This window comes from Silurus meridionalis, chromosome 26 (genome assembly GCF_014805685.1).
Source record: "Silurus meridionalis isolate SWU-2019-XX chromosome 26, ASM1480568v1, whole genome shotgun sequence".
NCBI classification, from domain to species: domain Eukaryota; kingdom Metazoa; phylum Chordata; class Actinopteri; order Siluriformes; family Siluridae; genus Silurus; species Silurus meridionalis.
Window position 1 is genome coordinate 10175173 of NC_060909.1, and position 9710 is coordinate 10184882.

The window sequence follows — 9710 nt, forward strand, 5'->3', positions numbered from 1 at the left end:
ATAACAAGAGCTGAAACACTGGAAAACCTTTAAGGTTGTGAATGCAGGCTACTGTATGTTGACATCTTGGAATTGTACAGATCACATGGGAATTAAAACGTCAGCCATTTTGAATGTTTACATCAACGCAAAAATGTCTCCGATTTATCCACTGGGGAGAGAAGAGCGGATTCGAGAGAAGGCACTGATCCAATCTGGAGTATCCGTTTCATGTCCGACAGTGACCCGAGATGCCTGACTCTTCTAAATTTCCATTCAATTATTTGGACAAGTACAGTGTTTAAAATGCAATGAAAGTCTAACTTACATGTTCTCCTGCACCAAACATCACAACAAACATACAAACAGCAGATCATTTCCACACTTCTGTGTTTACCGATGAAGAAGCGCAAGTTCTGAGTGCTGCGAGTAAGTGTTTTTAAAACCTCTTATTCGAAAGCAAACGCAGCTTGCAATCACTGCAGCATCCATCAAATCACAACTAAGTCAAGCTAACAACCGTACCCAAGAGTTCACTCATTTCCCAATGTGCTGGTGAGGAAGAAAAATGGATTGTATATACGCACACAACTGTAGCTTGTGTTTTATGTAAACACCCAAAACATTCAGATCTGTGTTTATGATGTATTAACTGTTCAATCCAAATAATGTCTTGTGTGTGTGTGTGTGTGTGTGTGTGTGTGTGTGTGTGTGTGTGTGTGTGTGAGACAATGTGCATCCTAATGATGTCGTTAATGTGTATTGTGGTGGGGGGGGTTAGGATGTTTAGTGCATTGTTAAACCCCGAATATATAAAAATAATTGATATATTCACAAATGACAATTTTCATCATAACCAGCACACATCCTGATAGTTGCTAAGGTCATGTGGCTGGTTTATTCATATTATCTATTACATAGTAAACATAGCATCTATTTGCTACTGACCTTAATGCTATAATTCATTATTATGATAACAGACATTGTGAAAAAGCATATAAAATATTATACCATCTATACATTATGTAAATATGATATTGAGACACATTGTGACGCACAAAGTCAGGGTTGCCTATGGTGCCAGCTTGATATGGTCCTTAATGCCAAATATATATATATATATATATATATATATATATATATATATATATATATATATATATATGTGTGTGTGTGTGTGTGTGTGTGTGTGTGTGTGTATACATGCAAACGTCAGGTGCCGCATGCTTCGTGGCATTCAATAAACAGCTAATTATGGAGAGATGGAGGTAGGGGCACACAGACAAGAGAAAATTGTCTGCTGTTTTAACAGAATTTGTCGTCATTATGAAACTGAACATTCTTCAGCTTTTTTGAACTACAGTAAAAACAACATTTTCATATAACATTGGACATTGTGGCACACGAGCCTACATTAAATGTGATTTTTGGGCCTTCATAGTAAAAAGTTTGGGCACCTCTGTTCTAAGTGCCCTGATTTGTGCCTCATAACAAGAAAGGGGAAAAATGTCAGCAGCCCAACTGATTCATTTTGCTTCAAACAAACGTGATTAGAAATTAAACCCCAGCGGTGGACAGTAATGAAGTAAATGTAAGTCATTACTGTATTTAAATAGCTTTTTCGTGTATCTATATCTACTGAAGTGTTTCTATTAGGGAGACTTTTACTTTAATATGGAAGGATATTCCCGACATTTTTTAAAAGGAATTGCAAATTGTATTTTCCGTGTGAACTGTGACATAATCCAAACGCAATTCAAAAACTGCACAGTGACTGCTTTTTCACTTGAAATGTGGCGAAGTCCATTTGCAACCGCGTTTCCCGTGTATTTCAGCAACGCCATATTCAAATAGCAATATTAATTGCCACGTCTGCTTTTTCACTTTCTCTGAAAAGAAAAAATAATTGCGATTCCATTTCTTTTGGCAGGCTACACATGCATGTGTAGCCTGCCAAAACTGAAATGGAATCGCAATTATTTTTTCTTTTCCGATTCCTTGCACAGAAAGCTGTCAATCAAGTGTGGAACTATAATATTGAGGTGTTTGTATTGGGAAGTGATGTCTATCAAAGTCGTCGGTAAAGAGGGGGAAAGCCAGTAATAGAGGATTTTGCAGAATGTTTTGAACATTGTGAAATTGTAGAGGACGTTATGATGTTCACGCAAAAAGCCTGTTAGCCGCTTCACTTAGGTTGGTGAAGACCAACCAACCTTACATACTTTAACTTCACTACGTTTTAAAGTCAAATATTGTACTTTTTACTCAACTACGTTTTGCTAAATCAGGCGTTCCTTCCAGAACCAAAACCCCAATCCATCGGGGGTTTTTTGTTTGTTTTGTTTGTTTGTTTTGAAAAAGCTCATTCAGCATCAGTTCAACATCAAGCAGAACATTTCGTAAGAAATAAAAGATGGAAGAATCTCCTGACTGTCACTTGCCACAACACTCGAGACCTTGTCTGCATGATTATTTTTTTCATGATCATTCATTAGATATCAATCAGTGTTTGACTCATTAATATCATTCTATCGATAGATTGTTGTGCTGAGAGTAACAGAGCCTTTCACAAAAACTGAGTTCATTAAGCAAAGAGTCTTGTGATAGAAATGATAATAGGAACATTATAGCCATAATAAATCATAGCACTTGGACACTTTGAGGGCAAATACTCTTGTACTTTTACTCAAGTGAAAGTTTAAAGGGACACTTTAATTGGAGTCGTATGTTATGTACTGTATCTCAACTGTACATGCTTTGGATGTGAGACTTTAAACCAGAAGGTTGCCAGTTTAAATCCCAGCACTACAAAGCTGCCACTGCCCACAACTGCTCCGATTTACAAAACAAAATGTAAAAGTAATCCAATTATGAAGGGACTTGGGCAGTAGATCAAATGTGGCATGAAGGTTAGTTGCATCATCCACTGACAACTATTACTTTTACACATGCACCAGTTTTATTAGTGCAAGGTGCCAGTAAGCGTTCGATCTCCTCGTCACCAGAGTAACTTTCATTATCAAATGGCACTTTGGTCAATCGTGCAAAATGCACATTATTCCCACATTATTTCCCCACCTGTCGCTGATGCTCGTGTCACCGGAAGTCACCTGCTCTCATGGAAAATGAACGATCTCTAAACACTGCATGTATGGACAATGCAGAAGAATATTAAACCGGACAAATAACTGATGTCTCTTTAATTATTAGTGATATCTTTATACGACTAGTATAATGACAGCCAGTCAGTGATTAGAGAAAATGATGCACCTTCAATGCAAAGGAGATTTTTAATCCTTTTTTTTGTTGTTGTTGTTTTTGAGAGATGAGATATAATACACTCTATTTTATAGTTATGACAATCTTAATAATGTGCTGAACAATCTCTAATAATAACCCAATTAAGAGATGACATTAAATGCAGTTCTGCTCTGCTAATAATTAGATTTAAAACACTGAATTGTGATGAGCTTCTGAGAGAATATTACACCATTTTACTACTTGGTTTTTGAAATGTTGGTTTTGGTGTTTGGTCGTAACAAAAGCACTGTCTTTTTTTTTTGTTTACTTTTTTCTAACAGTAACATCTAATTTCATTCTCCTGCCTCTTACAGCTAAGAAACACCTGGACTTTGTGTCTACACTTAAAACGAGTTCATGATTTCACTCACCTGAACTGTGTTAACGGAGTAACAACAAAACACGTCTTTTTCTTCTTCTTCTTCTTCTTTTTCTCCTTCTTCTTTTTCTTGCGGAAATATCACTTCTTGCTCCTGAATCTCCTCTGTACTTAAACTAAAACACAACCTGTATCTTTGGTTTGTATTTGTTTTCCGCTCCAGATCCTCCTCTCACTTTCTCTCTCTCTCTCTTTCTCTTTCCCTCTTTCTCTTTTTGTCTTTCTCTCTCTCTGTCTCTGAGACATGCGCTCGGAGACGTTTTGTCCGAGCGCGAGACGATCGCGTACTGAGCGCGAGCCGAGCTTTCCTCGCGCGGAAAAGAGGCGCGCGCGCGCACCCGCCCGAGCGCACGCACGCGCACTCGCGCGCGCTCTCTCTCTCTCTCTCTCTCTCTTTCTTAATCAGGACCGAATTCGCACGCGCGTTCCACGCATTTCCATGTCCCGTGTAATTGTAGTTTAGGACTAAATGCACGTAAACTTTCACACATACACACAATAGGTGTGTATTATGGTTTTGATGCACACACCATGTTATATTACATTACTTTCATGTTTTGTTTATTGTATATTATTATGTATTTATTATTATTGGTTTTGATGGCGATGGTGGTGATATTATCATTATTATTATTATTATTATTATTATTATTATTATTATTATTATTATTATTAGTTTAACATGTAATATAGTTACCCTTCCCTCAGTATTTACTCCACAATCATATAGATTTTGCCTTTTGAAGTAATATAGAAAATAATTTTGATGACAAAGTTTAGAATGTGTATTATAAGATGCATCTGAAGTCAGAGATTAGATAAATCTATCTTAATTTTTTAAAGCAGTGAGCCATTATTTGTACTTTGTTACTGTACTTGGGTAATATTTTTGGTTACTATCTACTTTTACTGAATATCAAAAATATATGCAACTTTTACTCTCTACTCTACATTTATGATTCAATATATGTACTTTTACTCCACTATATTTTAATTAACACTGACTGTTGCTAATAACATTATGGAAACTCTGTTGAAGAAGTAGAAATACATATACTCATGTTTAAAAGACTCTGGTTAAAGTAATGACTAAACTTTTCCACTCAAGTTAATGTAAAGAAGTTTGGTCTCTGACATGTACTTAAGTAAAAAATAGTCAATACTACTACTACCTGTCTTAGAGTCATGCTGGTAACTGGATCTCACATCATATTAATATATTGATTTATTAATATAAAATAATTGTAAATGTTGTTACCTAATGAATGTATCAGTCGAAACAGCCACCATATAGAACACAAGCAGAGAAAATATGATGATCAGGTGATCAGGAAAGTCTCAGTCATGTTTACATCACAGACTCCCTCTGTCTCATCCACATTAACCCAAAACTTCTTGTTGGCTTCTTTTTTGCTCATTGTTAGCTTTGTAAACTAGTCTCCGTCTGTGGTGTGGAGCCAGGAAATGATACACCAGTGGTAGATTGAAAAAGCCACAAAATGACAATAAATAGGTTGATGTGCTGAAAACGGTGCCCACAATGAGAGGAAAAAATATTGATCAAAATACAGATTAAAACTGAAGTAATGAGCCTGGTTTCAAAATATAAGGAGTAGAAAGTGCAGATAAATAAACAAATAAAAAGTTGTTAAAAAAATAAATAGTGAAGTACTGATACCAGAAAAAAATCTACTTAAGTACAATAACGAAGTATTTGTACTCCATTACTTCCCATCTCTGGTCATTAAGGCTCAACACTCCCCTACCCACATCTGCTGCCTGAGTCTGTCCAAAAGAGCTAGAATAAACATTAAGAACCAGCTTTTGTTGAAGTTGAATAAAAATATTGCACCTCTTTAAGAAAGAGATGCATCAAATATTTGATTTTATTTTATATAAAATGATTTATTTTATTTTTAGTTGTCTATTGTATACTAATGGTTCTTCTACTTTGTGACATGGGACTGTAATTTGATTTGTTTATTTGAGGTACCTTTTTGAAAGACTGAAAATATTAATATCATGAAATGCATTAATGCGCTTTATCAGTGCAATGAATTGTAATAAATGTAATGTGCAAAACAAGTGTCAGAGCTTAAAGCACTATAGAGGAACCCAGGAAACACCCAGGAAACAATGCTAGCTGCTCTACCAGCTTTTTTGTTGTTTGTTTGTTTTTTTGTTCAATTCCAAGAGTTTAACTCAACTGAAACCAACCTTCATAACCAACCTAAAAATGCTTAAGTGATAAATAGTGTCTCAAAACCTTACTCAAATAAAGTGAAACAAAAAAAAGGAGTATTTCAATATGTCCTCGTGTCAAATATAAGTTTTCATATTTCTTATTTAAACGTTTCAATCATTTTGGGGTTTAAAATTTTTAATTTTTAATTTTATTTTTATTAAATCTGTAACTTTCCTTAAGCTAAATTCAGCTTGTGGCTGATGCCAACCACCTGTTAGCAAAGCAAACATGCTAATAGAATTTTTGAGAGCCAGCTAATGTTAGCAAAACTTGACATGCTTTGTCAATAAAGATACCTTACTAATCTTCAAGTTCAACACCGCTGAATTGTATTCAATCAGACACACATACACAGGTCTAATGCTAACACCTATCAGATTTGTACCAGATATTGAAGGTATAAATATAATCTAAGTAGCTAAACTTTTTATTATTATTATTGGAAATAAAACTAAATATTAGAACATTTATAATACTCTAATATGTTAAGTTAAAATGTTCCCACCTCTACAGTAGCTTTTGACAGTGAGTAAACTGGTTAGTTTACTGAACAAATTTGCATATATTTGTTAATATTTCACTAAGAAAAAGGTTTGGCTGTAAGGTTTCACGGTGTTCGTTGGTATCAAACAAATGTTGATTTGATTAAAGGAAGGCCATGTGGAGTTTTCTTTGCTATTGTATATTATTAGAATGAATAGCCTGTGAAATATGTGTGGTCTGCTACTGAAGGATAAGCTGACCATCCAACACAAGTCTAATGTCATCCCTGCTAAAAATCCTGCTTTTAAAAAAACGAAAGAAAACAAGAAATCAGCTGTGTTGCTGTGTGGTATTGATGGCAAGGTTTTTAGACAGTGGAGATAAAATAATGGATTGCTAAGATGGTACATTGTGATTACTTATTCTGAAACAGTTGGACTCTGAGACCCAAATCTGATCCATCATGACAATGCCCCTATGTGCAATTCCAGCTCCATAAAGATATGGTTTAAATGGGTTGGAGTGAAAGATCTTGAGTGACCTGCTATAGAACTCTGACCTCAACCCTATTGAACACCTCTGGGATGAAACACTAAGTGCACCCCAGGTTTCCTCACAGTACATCTTTACCTGATCTTGTGGCTGAATGAGCAGAAAATCTTCACAAACACATTTCAAAATCTAGTGGAACATCTTCCCAGAAGAGTGGAGTTTATCATAACAGTAAATGGAGACAAATGCAAAAAAGGAATGTTTATATGCTAAATTCACATATCTCTCTCTCTCTCTCTCTCTCTCTCTCTCTCTCTCTCTCTCTATATATATATATATATATATATATATATATATATATATATATGTACATATACATTTGAAATACATGGTTCTTACATAACAGGCATCATCAGGGTCCTTACCAGGCCTTAGACATATATTATTGCTTCAAGTCAACATTTATTTCGAAGAAAATCGAGCCAAAATGGACAAACCAAAAACTTTGTGATTCAGTAGCTTGTAGAACCATTTTAGCAGAAATTACTTGAAGAAATCATGTACTTTATGACTTTATCATTCGCCCACATCATTGTGGAGGAGTTTTGGCCTACTCTTTTTCACAATGTTGTTTCAGTTCATTGAGATTTGTGGGCGTTTTTACGGACAGCTCTCTTAAAATCGTGCCACGGCATATCAATCAAGTTGACGTCCGGACTTCGACTAGGACACTGCTAGATCTACACTAGATCCTGTTCTTTTTCAGCCATTCTGTCACAGATTTGCTGGTGTGCTTGGCATTATTCTGTTACATGACATTCAACCAAGCGTTCGCTGTCGTACAACGCAATTCCAAATTATTAGCGCTCAACCAATGATTGTTTAGTGTTTGTTCTAATATGCTGTGTTTGGTTTTCACCATACTTTTCCACTATGGTCTCATCTGTCCAAAGAGCATTGTTCTAATCTGTAATCATTATTTTAGTCTTGTTGGTTTTCAAGAGAACAAACCATAAAAAAAACACTTGTTCAGCCCTTTTCTGATTTTACTATCATGAACTTAACCATGCTAAATGAGGCCTGTAAAGTTTGAGGTGCACTGCTTATGTTTTTTTATATTTGTAAGGTCTCTGATCATTGTCTGGTCTGATAAATGATCATTTTTTTTGTCTATTGAATTCTAATAGTTTGTCTACTTTGACATGGCACTGAGACATCTATTTTTTGGAAGATTGGCAACTGTCTTGACTATTTTCTACTTAAGAATAATGTTCCTCACTATAGAATGATGACTTTAAATTGTCCAGAAATGGTCTTATAACTATTTCCATCGCTGCCGTCTTTCCTCCTTGGTGTTAACATGCAACTAAATGCTCCAGACAGCAGTGTTAAAATTTGATCATTTATAGAAGTGGTAACATTTGTTGATTATCAAATAATCAAAGGCATTTAATTGCAGCACCTGGCTGCTAAATAGCCTCTTAAATCCTATGGAAGCAGCAATGGTATACGTTTCACACATGGATTTTGATTTAAGCTTCATTTTTGTAAAATAATGTGTTCATCTGAGGTTTTATTTACCCAATTCTAAACCTGCTGAGGACTGAGGTCTGATATAAAACCTTCAGAATTCAAAGAGGTGCACATTCATTTTCAAATGATGTGTATATTTTACGTATATCAGACAATGTCAAATATTTAAGACGTTTCTGCTCATTTAAAAATCTATCTTCATTTAATATAAAACCTATTTTTAAGAGAAAATATTAAAGCCATCATTTTGGCTCCAAACCTAAAATCACACAATTATGCACTCTTGGATAGGTCAGTGTTACTGACAATGCTAACTGAATTATTTACTTGGACCCTTAAAATAGTCTGTATTCCTTTAAAGAAAACTGATTTTCATACTGTAGCCACGGTCTCTGAAGCCATGCATTAAAACAAACGCTGTGCAGAGAGCCACTCACACCACAAGGATGTTATCTTCTTCTTTCGGCTGCTCCCGTTATTAGTCGCCACAGCGGACTTCCTCTTTTTCTCCTGCCAGACTGCTCCATCATATTTTCATATTCCCCATGTCCCTCCTCTGCCACAAGGATGTTATAATAAACAATAATAAATAGGAGGACACAGAGTGAAAATAGCACCTTTGTTTGTTGATTGTTTAATTGTGCTGTGGTTTATTGCATGAATTATAATGAATACATTTCTTCTGAAACCATCCGACATTTTCAATGGCACTGGAGACCCGTCAAGCGCTCTTTCTTTTTCCTTTTACGACCTAGCATTACTCATTTTCAAAACAGAAAATGTAACGTTCCTTATGTCTAAGTCCTTATGTTAAAACTACTTCCAGACTTATTTATAAGTAAGATCGTTCTGGAACCTCTGTGGAGAAAAATTATTGGGTGCTACCGCCATCTAGTGGTCAGTTGGGCTGTACTGCGGGGGGGACTGGAATTTTTGAGAGACAATAAAGGGAAAATGCAATAAAAGAATCACACCCCAAAAAAAAAAAAAAAAAAAAAAAAAAAAAAAATTATATATATCTATATATTCCATTTTGTAAGGTAAGTAGACCAGCCACAGTTTAAAATATTTGTTTAAAATGGTCTGTCAAGACAAAAACAAATTGGTCACTGCTTAGTCCAATTTTGAAAAGAGGGGGACTGGAATAAAATGAACAGTGACAGCAATAAGATCCGACAAACAACATTCACATCATCATCCTCCTCATCTGCCCATTGATACACTATAATTACATATATAAATTTGAATGTATATATCCTCTCTACTTCAAGTCGTTCAAAAAAATAAATATGCATACAA

At 35.2% G+C, this 9710-nt stretch overlaps 1 protein-coding gene across 1 annotated transcript in view; it reads right to left on the bottom strand.

Annotated features, from left to right (window-relative positions):
* The window catches only part of adcy7 (adenylate cyclase 7), a 79656-nt gene extending 75702 nt beyond the window's left edge, over positions 1-3954 (bottom strand). The window contains exon 1 of the mRNA XM_046840069.1: positions 3651-3954. The gene's annotated coding sequence lies outside the window, so the exon portion shown is untranslated. The remainder of the gene's footprint in view (positions 1-3650) is intronic.
* Positions 3955-9710: the final 5756 nt, after the last annotated feature.